This window comes from Coenobita brevimanus, chromosome 75, assembly GCF_032717465.1.
Source record: "Coenobita brevimanus isolate Jiangsu-jjx chromosome 75, ASM3271746v2, whole genome shotgun sequence".
NCBI classification, from domain to species: domain Eukaryota; kingdom Metazoa; phylum Arthropoda; class Malacostraca; order Decapoda; family Coenobitidae; genus Coenobita; species Coenobita brevimanus.
The window spans coordinates 13,081,661-13,095,725 of NC_137028.1; positions in this window are offsets into that span (position 1 = coordinate 13,081,661).

Genomic DNA, 14,065 nt, shown 5'->3' on the forward strand with positions numbered 1-14,065 from the left:
AGTGCGCAACGGATATTTTAGAATACCAAGTGGCAGCTAGCCATACCAAGTTGTAAGCTTAAAAGGGGGAAAATAGAAATAAAGTGTAAAACATTTACCAATGACGAAAAACGGGAATGAAATAGGCGATTAAAAATGCTTAAATTAATTTACTTAACAAACTTAAAGCTACAAGAACAAAAACAGGTTCGAACAGGATTGTCAAACTATCTCTTGCAGATGTTATCCTATGTTCCAAAATGTTAATAATAAAGATAAACCAAAACACAAACTAGCCCTTGGGTTGTAAAACCACTGAGGGTTGCAATAAAGACCTGGCATAAAAATAAAGACAGACTCTTGACACTATTATAACGTGACATTAGCTAGGGCAATAAGTGATTCTAAATCAACAATTCTTATAAATAATAGCAATGTCAAAATAACCTAAAAAATGTATCACGTGCTGACAATAAACATTAACTCACGTGTGGCAGATAAACTACTATACTATACCCATATCCCCAGAACAGAGCAGTCCAACACACCCGTCTAACTCAAGCCAGTAACTAACTCGTGTATCCTCCCCATCCCCCTTTTCTTGCTACTCATTTCTCTTCCTGAATCGTCAACCCCTCCTTCCAAAGTTACTCTCCTACATGCCTTCTACTTTCCCTACCTCCCTATCTTCCTTCCACCCTCCCTTCTTACCCACCAACCCCTTTCCCACCAATTCCCCTCCTCCCTCCTTCTCTTCCTCTCTATTCTCCTACATCCTTTCTTATCCCCTCTGCCTCCCTGCCCTTCCCCCATGCCTGAGTCCCTTGCCTACCACAAACACTGGCCTCCTCTCACATGTCACCAGAAAATTGAGTGTTGCGGCCACCACACTGACTTAAGGAACACCACGACATTACCGAGATTAACTTGTGTGTGACTTAACTCCCTTCATCACCCTCCGTCCTCTCTTCTGCTTTCATCAGTTCTCTCTCTCTCTCTCTCTCTCTCTCTCTATCTATCTATCTATCTATCTATCTATCTATCTATCTATATATATATATATATATATATATATATATATATATATATGAAATCAATTTCTCACATCCCCAGTCTTTATCTCCCAGTCTTCATCCATACTTCGTTTGATGGTAAATATATAGCAACTCTTCCAGACCAGTATCTTCCCCCTCATTCCCCCGTACACCCACCTGTCTCATCCCACATTCTCGCTCCATCACTCCCACTCTCCCTCCCTTCACCCTTCCCTTTATTCTCTCTCTCTCTCTCTCTCTCTCTCTCTCTCTCTCTCTCTCTCTCTCTCTCTCTCAAACGAACGAACGAACGAATTTAACCCTTTGACTTTCGGTCCTAGGGGTCGTCCTTTACCTGAATGAAGATGTACAGGCAATAGCGATAAAAAAAGCTGCAAATATGTCATTGTTCTGAGGTGGTGCCATTGTACTTCGCTACATGGCCAGGGTTCCAGTAGTATAATTAATCGATGACAGCATTTTATAACTGAATTTGTATGGCTGTGCCAGTACAGTAGTGGCACCAGTGACTGGCAAAGGTACGGAAGTGGCAGATATTTCGATTTGCACAGACAATGTTATAAAGCTAAACAAGAGAGATGTCAGTATGTTTCAAGCAAACCAGAATAGTGACACTGTTGCAATGCAGTCTTGGGTGTATAATCCAATTTACTAACAGTGTTCTAGACCAACTGAAGTTCTGTTTGGCCATTCTTAGTCTTCTGGATGGTTTCTCTGTATTCTCTTCATCGGACGGCTTTGTAATCGTGGTGGATGGAGGGGGGAGGCGGGGGAAGTACAGTTTATTTGCTATTCTTTTCTGTTAATGTTACAGCCAAGGAGCACAACTTTTCCAACTCATATTTTCTAGTAAGAACTAACATATGATTGTGTGTATTTTCTTTCAAGTAACTTTCTTTCCTTTTCCTGCTTACTTCACAATCCTTTCTCACTCTCATACCTAACTTTTTCTGTTTCTTATCAATTTTGCTTTTTCAAATAAGGTGTTTCCTACTTAACCCTGAGCTAATAAAGAGCATGCTAGTCTGACACTGATGAGTGCGAGTGATGGCTGTATTGTTTAGAAAAGGAGAGAGAGAGAGAGAGAGAGAGAGAGAGAGAGAGAGAGAGAGAGAGAGAGAGAGAGAGAGAGAGATCAAAGGAGGAGTGGCAAAAATGGAGGAGGTATGTAAGTGAAAGAGGAAACCGTAAGAAAAGAAAATGAAAAAACTGAGGTAGGAGGGAGTGAGAACTGATAGGGCCTTCAAAGCTGCAATCTCAAATTCCTTTATTCTTTTTTATTCACCATCCTTTTATCTCAATTTCTTACGTCCCTATTTGGTTCCCAACTTTCTATCCTTTCATTTACTCACACCCTTCCTGTCCTCTCTCTCTCACTTTTTTTTATATTTTTCATTAGTATTTCTTCTTGCCTAGCTATTCTCTCTAATTTCTCAATCCATATCTTTTTTTGCCCCATTTTCTCTTTTTTGTTTCCTGTTCCTGTCTCCTTTCTTAAATCTTTTCTCATCCATCAGGCTTTTGTTTCCATTTTATGTCAAAAAATTATCCACAATGCGCCCAGTTCATCCCTTCAGTCCTTTTTGTTCATCCATCTGCCTATCCATCGGGAGCTTCACTCTTTGTACATTTTTTTTTTTAACCCTCCGAGCTACCTTCACTTTTCCTTCCCAGTCATCCATCCATAGACCCATTTTTTTTTTTTTTTACCATCCACCCACCCATCCATCAAGACCCTCACCCTTTTCTCCCACCCCTTCACCCTTTCTTTTCTTTCTCGCCCTTCCGACATACCTCCCCTCTCCTCCCCTTTCCCTGCCTCTCTCTCACCTTTCCTGTCCCTTCCCTGCACCCATATTTTCCTCTTTCCCATGTACCGATATAGCCTCATTTCTTTGTTTCCCGTCAAACGCTTTCATTCCCAGATTCTACCCTTTTGTACCTTCCACTTACTTTTCTCTTTCTCCATCCCCTTCCTGTCTTCCATCCTGTCCTATCTCTTTTCACCCTCTTACCAACTTTCTCGTCCCTCCACTTATTCTACCACTTCACCCAACTTTAAGCTTCTCATCCACTTACCACCTTTTTCTATCTCCATCCACCCTCTCCCACCATCAACCCAATTTTATCTTTATATCCACCCATGCATCATATCCACATATCACCATTGCATACCATCCATCTACCCTATTCTCCTACCCTCTACTCTCTCTCTCTTTCTCTCTCTCTCTCTCTCTCTCTCTCGTCCATCTGCCATTCCCTTCTTGCTTTGACTCATTCTTTCGTTCCATAAACACCTCATCCTGATTTTCACCTGATTATGTTTCTAACTCACAGACCATCATGTTCACACCTTTCTTTCTCCCTTTCAACCCACCATCTTCTTTTACCTTTCCAATGATCTTCCTTCCCACCCAACTACCTCTCATTTCGACTGTCCTCCCACCTTTCTCATCTACCCATCGCCCTCTTCTTTCTAACACCTTTTTTTCTTTTTTTTATCCAGCCATTATGTTATTTTCGCCTTTTGGTTGTCCAAGCTTCCACCAGACTTACCACCCTTTTCTGTTTCCTACCTACCCGGCCTCTTCTCCAATCATTTTACTTTCCAATCCTTCCGCAATCCTGTTCTATCTTCCATCGACTCCTTCCCACCCATCACCGTTCCTTACTTGTTAGTCGCCCTTTCTTCCCATCCAACCATCACTCTTCCTACTTTCCACCCACTATCCTCTATTTTCTTTCACCCAGTCTTCCACTCCACCCGCCATTTGCCTGTCACCTGCCCATACCTCCAACCCACCAGCCATCTTATTTTGTCTTACTTCCACTATTTCCTTCCACACACTCTTGCTCCTAATCCACCTACCACTCTTTTTTGCCTTCGCACACCAGTTCCCCTTCATCCACCAATCCATCTCACCCATCCTTTTTTACAGCCCATCCATTATTGTCTTTTACCCACCCAATCACTCCACCCTCTTTATAATTTACAATCCAACCAACACTTTTTTTTTTTTTTCGTCTTTCCCTCACCTTTCCTATCCACCTACTATTGCATCCAACTCACCATCACAACTTCCCGCACATTCACTGTTTTTTTTTTTTCTGCGACATACCACTTTCTTTCTTCTCCTTGCATCTGTTTCCACTCAGATATCTTCTTTTTCTTTCCAACCACTTTCTTCGTCTATCCACTACCTTCTCCCTTTTTTCAACCATTCCCTCCTTCCTTCCACCACATTTCACTTGGCCACATTTCCTTCCCATCTATCACCCTGTTTTAGACTTACATCCATCTTTTCTTTCCATCCAGCTTTTTTTTTTTTTTTTTCTAATACACCTGGTACCTTTTCTATACTCTACTCACGATTTTTTGTCTACCCATTATTCTTTCATTCTTTCCAGTCATCCTTTCTATTCATTCATTATCTCTTCCATCATTCCATCTATTCCTCTTGCTCAACATCCATCCTTTCCTCCTCTTTTCCCTCTTTCCAGTCCACCTTTTCTATCATCCACTCTTCCTTTTCCTCGTTCTATTACCGCCTTCCACTAGCTGTCCTTTATAAACATCCATTATCTTCATAGGTCCATCCATCCCTGTTGTTCTCTATCCATCCTATATACCATCCTCCTTTCCTTCCCCCATCTTCCCACACACTCACGACACCCTTAGTTCCCTCGCCCCTCTCTACTTCCTACTCTCCTTCCCTCCTTCCCCTACCCGTGCCCCTACCCACCCACAGCCCACGCCCACCAGCCCCGCCCATTCCCCACCCTCACCGCCCTATTTTATTTGTTACAGGCGCGTTCTTTGTTCGTGTGACTCCCAACTCTTTGTTACTGCCCCAGCCGACCCTGTCACCCACCACCACCACCACCATCACCACCACTATTTGCCACAATCATTACCACTATTTCTCACACAGCCACGATCATTGCTACCACTGTTGCCAATATTTACCACACTATCACAATTGGTACTACCGCCGGTACCTCATTGTACCCTACTGTCATAATTATTAGTACTACTTGTCACACTATCACAGTCATTAATACCATAACTAACATCTTTTACCGCACTACCACAGTTATTATTACAACTATTGATATTATTTTTCACGCTACCAATATCGTTACTATCATCTTTATCGGTACCGGTATCACGCGACCTATTATAAACAGTGTCACACGTATTGCTTTTTCCTTTACTGCCAAAAAATTTATTCTTTATTTTCGCCCCTCCATAATCATCAGTTCTGTTCCCAGCGCCATCATATTACTTTTACCTTCACTACCGTAGCTATCATTATAATCAACATAATCAACATTTAACACTATCTCAATCACCATAGCGAGTTTTGTCTAACCTGAGAAGGATCGCTAACCCCTTCAACTTAACTGATGACCATTTGTAGTAAGATCGGAGGGTTAATTTGACTATTCACTAAGGAGATGCATAATTAAGGCTTAACAATATTTATGCTACTACGACTTGGAGTTCAAGTTGTGGGAATGGTCCAGTTCCGTCAAGATAAAAACAGGCCAACAGCAGTCATTAGAATCTCCTTTAACTCCAGTACTATTTTTACTTTCACCACCTCTATTTCTTGAGTCACCTTTATACGTGGACCCTGCAATATCTTTGCTACCACCCCTAATATCGACAACACCACGATAGTTATAATTTTCACCAGAATAACTATCAGTCCCCTCACCATCTCCTGCATCACTAACCAGTCATAATCACAAGCGTATCACTCACAGTCTCTATAAGCACCTCAGCCCCTATCATAAACTTCCATTATCACCCTCAACAATTGCCATCATTATCACCTCTAACAGAACTGTTGCCACCCTCATCATTATTAACATGGTTGTTGTTACTGCCTGCTATAAATAACAATTAACTGTAATACCATCGCACATATTATGTCACTGTCATTAGCACCCACACTGCTACTACTACTATTACCATAGTAATAGTAGCAGTAGTAGTGGTAGTAGTAGTAGTAGCAACAGCAGATGCAGCAGCAGCAGTAATAGGGAGAGTGGTAGTGGTTGTTGAAGCTGTTGTTGTCGTGTTTTTTTGTTTTTTGTTTTTTGTAGTTGCTGTTGCACTGGGAAAAAATTCCAACCAACACCATCCATATATCCCCGTATTAACATACAGTATGAACATCACATTAGTCGCTGAACGTGCTTTCATTCCTTTTTCGTCTATTTTATTTTTATATTTAACCACCACCACTACTGCTACTACTACAACTACTACTTCAATCACTAAAAATAATAATAATAATAACAATAATAATAATAATAACAATAATAATAATAATAATAATAATAATAATAATAATAATAATAATAATAATAACACTAGTGATAAAGGCATCTGATTTGGTTATTACACAGGTGTGTCTTGTTCTTCCTGTACTACGTTAGTCTGACGACATTATTAACCCCTTGAACACGAGACATTTCCCCTATGGAAAACAAAATCGTCTGATGATATAATTAAAAGTAACGGTACTGATAAAATTTACAGTTCCTTCACTTAGAGGTGTCTCATAATATCAGAAGAGTCGAATACGGTAGAAAGAATACAAAAAAGAAATGTCACCTTTCTGAAGGGGCTAGAATTTCGGGCAGAATTTGTCCACCTAGCCTTTCGGTAGTCAAGTATCACCCAATTATTGTATGCTGGGTATTTAGGGAGCATGGGTATTGGGTTTACAGGCAACACGAGAGAGACAAATGTACAGTACGTGTGATCAATAGTGCATCATGCATATAACACTGATGCCGGCAAAGGGACACACAGTAGTTAAAAGTCTATTATCAGCGTTTTGCTTATTTACTTCTTTAGGAGATTCAATGGAAGAAATTTTGCGAATACACCCATGACCTTCCAGTGTGTCTGTTTTTGCCTCTGTTCTTCCGCATTCACGTCAGATAAGGCTTTTAAGAGCGTCTTTCTTACAAGCTTATTTTTATAAATGGCATGTCAGTACTCTCTTGCACGTTATATACGCAAAGCATGTAGATGCAAAAATGACATAAATAGCGTGCAAGACAAAATTAATGTATACCATGGGATATTAATTGCTAAGGATGTGGTGCTACAGAGCTTCCTAGCCTTCCGAGAATACAATTCCTAGTCTTGCTTGGCATCGGGGTGATAGGGAAGAGGAATGTTAGCACTGTTCTTACTAAAACACTGAATTTGAGTTATCATAAGGATATTGCCCTTCACGGACATCAGTCTGATAAGTGCTGCTGGGAGAGGAAACTGAAATGAAAAGGCTTTTCACAAAGTCCAAGGTAAAACAGAGGCATGGACGCGAGTATAATCATACATAATATTTCATTTTACTAGGAAGAAGTATGTATTGCCATCACCGTCAACGTACAGCCAACATAATGAAAATCACAGGTGTCATCCTTATTGCTTACTCCTCCTCTGCAATAACTGGCATCACTACACGCTACCACCACAAAATTACTTCTGTATTACTAAAACCACCACCACCATCATCATCATGCCATTAAATCTAAGACCACTGACCACCACCATGTCCTCAACCACAATCACTACCACATCTAATATGACCTAATACAACCTCCTCTTCAAAATTACATCACTGTCACTACTACCGGTTAACTACCATTACTGCCAACTCCCACAACCACCTTCTTCACAGATAATCACTATCACCAGTAAATATTTTCCCCACCAACAGAACAATCACTTCCACAACCAACTACCGCCGTCATCATTACTATTAATTACCGTAAAATTACCTCTAACTGCCACCGTATAAGCAACTACTACCACTGCCATTAACGTTGCCATCACTAACGCTTACATAAATGTCATCACCACAGCCATTATCATCACCACTACTATCATCCCACCATTACTGAGAACCGCTGCCACCACAGAGTTATACCCCCACCACCATTACCACTGCTGTTTACTGTATACCACTGACACCACCACTACCACCACCATTGACACTGTCACCATCATTATAATCACTGCCACCGCTGTTACTAGGATTACCATTACTCTCACCACTAACTACCACCATCATCACCATCACTATAAATACCACGACTACCCCCCGTCACAGGCAAGGACCTCCACTACTATAAATGCCACGACCATCAGCGCTACCATTATTACTACCACCATTTTAATATCTACCACTATCACCACTACCAAGAATACCATCACAAGCAACTACCATCACCACACCTGGCCCTTCCCACACCTGCAGAAACAAGGATGCTGGTGGCTGCGTGTAGGACAAGGGAAGGGGGAGGTGGACGCAGGGGAGGGGGGAGGCGGAGGTAGGGGAAGGAGGGAGCAGGATAAGCCTCTTGTAATGGACGGTTTTAGAGAAAGGAAATGGAATTGGGAAAAAGGAGTAAAGAAAAAGGGAAGGAAAAAAGAAGAAAGCATAAGAACCACCCAGGAAAATGGAGAGGTGAAAAAGGGTTACATAGAGAGAGAGAGAATTAGAAGAAAGAAGATTTATAGTGTTAATATTAAAAAGCAGACTAGGAAGGAGATGTGATTTTAACCTTGCTAGCTCCGGAAGTCTTTTTATTATTTTTATTTTTACATTGTCGTGGCTATCATCACGCTATTTTTTCCAGCTACAGATAGACTTCCCCAACAGTAGGGGTTAGAAAACAATTTGAAAAGTTCAAAATACAAGGACGAAAAGGGGTGGAAAAGAGGAGAAAATGAACTAGCAAGCAAAAGAATGAAAATAATAAATCTCACTGCGAGAAAGAATTATAAGGAGTGTTAGCGCGTTACAAAGATGAACAGAGCACAGGACACTGATTCTTTTTATGTCGAATGGCGTTAATATTAGCACATAATTACTCTCTGACTTCTGAAATTTAAGAACAGGAGAGAGAGAGAGAGAGAGAGAGAGAGAGAGAGAGAGAGAGAGAGAGAGAGAGAGAGAGACAGACAGACACACACACAGACACACAGACACACAGACAGACAGAGAAAAAAGAAGGAGAAGAAGAATATTGCAGGGAAAGGGAGATAAAGTTATTGAAAGAGAGAAGAGGGCAGGTAGGAGAGAGAGAAAGAGAGGGAGAGGAGGCATTGTATGACGTAGGTCTCAGGGATGCAGCTGGGAGAACACACACAGACACAGACACAGACACACAGACACACACACACACACACACACACACACACACACACACACACACACACACACACACATATGGAAGGGGTAGGAAAAGGGTGCACAGGAGGGTAGGGGGGCAAGAGGTGGGGGAAGGAAGGGGAAGTAATGAAGGGGGAGGGAGGGAAGGGGGAGGGGATCCTGAGTCACGTAAAAGCAGGTAGATAAGGGCAGGGATATGGGTGGGGCAGAGAGAGAGAGAGAGAGAGAGAGAGAGAGAGAGAGAGAGAGAGAGAGGTGGGGGGTGGGGAATAGAGAGAAGAGGGTGAGGAAAAAGAACTGTAGCCTGGGAACGCGACCTAAAGTGAAAGGGGTTGGAGGGAAGGGGGAAAAAGGGAGTAAGGGAGGGAGGGAGGGAGGGAGGGAAGGGGTTGAAATGGCCTACACACAACTTTGTATCAAAAGATTTACTGCATTCCTGGCCAGACGCGGCAGAAGGGTTGCGGCCTCAGAGCTTCACACGCACACGGTTCAAATACACGAAAAAAAATAGCAAGCGGAAAAGAAAAAATACCCAGATGAAAAAAGAAAATGTAGAAAAAAGTATGGTCTATAGATTACACTTCCTGGCAGGGCATGAATGGTTTCCACATGTGTTCTCAGGTGTAGAGGAAGGAGAGGCATTTAGCAGCACCCACCTCGCGACTTCAATCCGGTTACTTCACATCATCATGTAAATTGATCACATTTTTGCCCGGCGTAACTACATAACATCTGTCGTTTTTTTTTCCCCTAGCGGATCTCAGACCATGTCACACTGAGCAGCCACACGGAATTTAAGAACATAAGAAGTGATTGTACTGTACCTGCAGTAGGAAGTCTAGGTAGAGCTGCTTACCTTTTGTCTTTATTTCATCAGTATTTTTTCTGTTTTTTTGTTCTATTATTAATGATAAATTGAGGGTTGTATTCTCATAGACTTCGGAAATTTCTTAGTACCTCCTACTCAGCGATTTGTTTTACGGTTACACGTTAATATGCTCTTGTATGTTACTGATGCACACTTTGTTAACTGAAAATATATATGGCGACAAAAGTAAGGCTACATTTCGGTGAAGCTGAACGAAATTAATATAAAGGTAAGGAATGTGTACAATGGAGCCTCCTATGTAAAGGGGTATACTGTATGGCTCATAGAGAAGACAGTGTTACATGTAGAGTCCTATTCTAGGTAGTTTTGGAGATTTCGTAACACTTCTTCCTAAGTGATTTATTCTAAACACTGCATCCCAGTGTCCTCTTGTATGTTAATGATGCAAACAACGTCGATATCAATGTGATGTAAACAGCAAGCCAGACAAGGTTAAGATATGAAATGCAGAATAAACTGCTAAGAAAATGGTGATACGAAACCATGTATGACACCGAAAATACGTGTTCAAATTCAACACATAAAACGATTTCATTTACATCACTCGCCTCTATCAAATCACATTACAAAACCAAAACACCTTCAACCCACACCGTAACACCTTCCTCACCTTCCCACATCGCTGATTCCTTACTGCCTGAGGAGATTACACGGGTGTCCATTTATTTCTTTGTAATGAATATCCAGTGGGAGTCTCCAAGGCCCCAGCGCTGCTCACTTCGCCGCTGCATCATTCCAACCCGGCTGCAAATATAAAAAATCATAAGTAGAAAAAGCAAGAGGAAAAATAACGCACAAAAAAGCACACTGGTCCCCACTCCCCCCTACAAATTATACGTGGGTAGCAGGTTATAGGAGGGGAGGTGACAGGGCCTTTCTTTTCATATGCACCTGGTCCCTGAGAGAGAGAGAGAGAGAGAGAGAGAGAGAGAGAGAGAGAGAGAGAGAGAGTTGGGGAGTGGAGTGAACAGAACATTGCAGATAAGAAACATACCAAAACAAGAGAGACTCGTTGTTGTTGTGGCCCAAGTTTATCTGGATGTGAACTCACAGGACTGCAGGCTGATGTTGCCCTTGTCCTGCAGTCAATCATTTTCATTTCGGGGAACAGGAAGGAAGTTAAGGGGCGTTTGTATTACCGGGCAGCTCTTTCGATCTGCTATATCACTGCCACCAAGTGAAGGCGCTCCTCTATGGCACCAAGAGAGAGTAAATATGGTATATGTAACAAGATGGAAAACACAAACGGGAACACGCAAAATTGGAAAGAAATAACAGGTAAGAAAGAGAAAATGAATGACTGTGAAAGGAACGCCAGCATCACAACAGAGAAACGACTTATAGAGCGAAAAGTGAGAAATTAAGGATAGTATCAAGGGAAGTTATGAGGTGCAGATAATATCAATACTGAGAGACAAATCATCATAGGCATTTATTAGGCGAGTAATAAGGCATCAGTTCATTGTTCTCTCTCTCTCTCTCTCTCTCTCTCTCTCTCTTTCACCAGCAAGTCCCTGGGAACCTCTGACTCTTGGGAAGATTCTCTCTCCTCTCCCATATTTACTTTTCGCAGATGTTTTGTCCCAATCGTAAATCAAGCGTTTTTTTTTTTTTTTTTTACTTTACTCCTTTTTTTTTTTCCTCCTCCCTATATTCTACCTGCCGCTGGAAAAAAAATGGGCAAGCAGTGGGAGTAAGGTGAAGGTATGGATGGATATGCAAGTGTTATATCAGGCACTGTTTGAGCCCCCTTTTTCGCTCTATCATATTACCCCCGTGCTAAATTCTACCAGTCACTGCGAAAACTTCATAAGCAAAGGAAATAAAATATATCCCGATTGGGCATTTTCTTCCCACTCCCTTCCTTTTTACCTGCCTCGTGTATGTTATCTGCTTAAGCGAAAAATGCACAAAGAAGGGTAAAAGGCATACTAGTATGTATGGATATGAGTTCATTTTCTAATGCTAGCTGGGCACAGACATAGCCATGTATCCGTCATTTCATTTCCTGGTTAAACATTTCTTCACTCTCTCGGGTTTTACCTTCACCTTTTCCTCCACCTTCCCCTCCGCTTCTACCTGTCACATCCAAAAAACAGAAGGAAAAGGAGGTAGGGTCCAAAATGAGCTTTTTCAATAACTCTCTTTTCACATCTAACTCTGCTCGCCAGAGACAAGAGTACATAAGCAACGGGTAGAAGGCTTAGCATAAACATGGGCACCTATGAGTTATTTTGTGTCCTAAGAAAAAAAAAAAAAAAAAACTCACTCAGTGTCTTTTCACCCCCTCCGTAAATTCTTCCACTGCCGAAAAGCACATAAGCAATTGGAGGAAGCTCTAAGTTTGGATGGATAGCCTATGTATGAGTTACTTTATGTCCTAGTTGGGACTTTTTTATTCCCTCTCCTTTTATCTCCTCTATGAATTCCAACAGTCAGGGCAAAATGCATATAAGCAATGAGTACAACCCTAAGGTATAATGTGTAAGGCTTATGTCATGTTCTGGTTCAGCATAATTTACAGCATGTGAACCTTTTTTTAATACCTCGGTTCAGCAGCTTTTTCCATTCTTTTCTTTTGGCCTACACCCCCCCTTCCCCTCGAAATCTACCTGTCACACCTAAAGAATGCATACGCAGAGGGGTAGAAAGCAAAGGCAAGTAATATTTCGCGTTGTGACTGAGCGTAAATAAAGGCCTGTGTCACCTGTGCGAGACGAGCAGTAACAATAATCATAAAAAGCCTGGAATGTTTATCGGAGTATAGGTTTGTGCAGGTGAGGACAGTGTTGTGATTTACTACCAAAGTATTCTGTCAGATTCATTGTGTCCAACTCTTTTTTATTATTATTATTATTTTTTTTTTGGGGGGGCACTCCCACCAGTCGCATATTCAACCACTCGCATTCACACACAAAACCATAATGCATATACATTCCCAAGGCCGAGATCTCACAAAAAGTCTTCAGAATATGATAATTTGGAATATATATTTCTGCCCCTATTCATACTTCGGTTCTCACAATGCATATCAGTCAAATCCAATAATGCCATCTTAGTCAGTACCTTTCAAAGTGTGTCCCCTTTCTTTTTTACTTCTCCATTACGATGACGTCATTTATATTTTTATTATTTCCTAGCGATTCTATCCGAAGTGGAGGGGATTGATATTGCCTTCAGTAACTCTTACATACCAAAAGAACTCTGCCAGGTGTGAAGATAAATTTCTGACAGTGGCAAAAATTGAAGCTGAAGTCAATGTAATCAGGGGGCCAATGCAGGGTGAGAGTACTACAGTATTAGTAATAATAGCAGCAGCAGCAGCAGCAGCAACAGAAACAGCAGCAGCAACAACGGCAGCAGCAGCAACAGCAACAGCAGCAGCAGCAGCAGCAGCAGCAGCAGCAGTAGTAGTAGTAGTAGTAGTAGTAGTCGTGGTAGTTCATTGAGAAATATGCATTACAAGCTACGTATGAATAAATACTCCAAATATTGTATTCATGTCTTTTACATCACAGTAATTTTTGACAGAGTTCCTCACTTTCGAATTTTAGTGTTCAACTAATTATCTTTATGCACACATGGAAAATTATGTCTGAGTAGTGTAGTACCTAGTGTAGGCGGGTGAACCCCACTTATTTGAACAACACGCGTACATACATACAAGCATGTATGCACATATATAAATGTACACGTGCATACTAAGCATACACATTGACATATATGTAAATATACATAATAATGCACAGCTAAACATGTATGCCTTGATACTTGCAAATATACAGCAGCGAAGTGCAGTTCATGTACACATGTACTTTTAATGTGGTGAAATCTTTTAATATATATATATATATATATATATATATATATATATATATATATATATATATATATATATATATATATATATATATATATATATATATATATATTTCTTG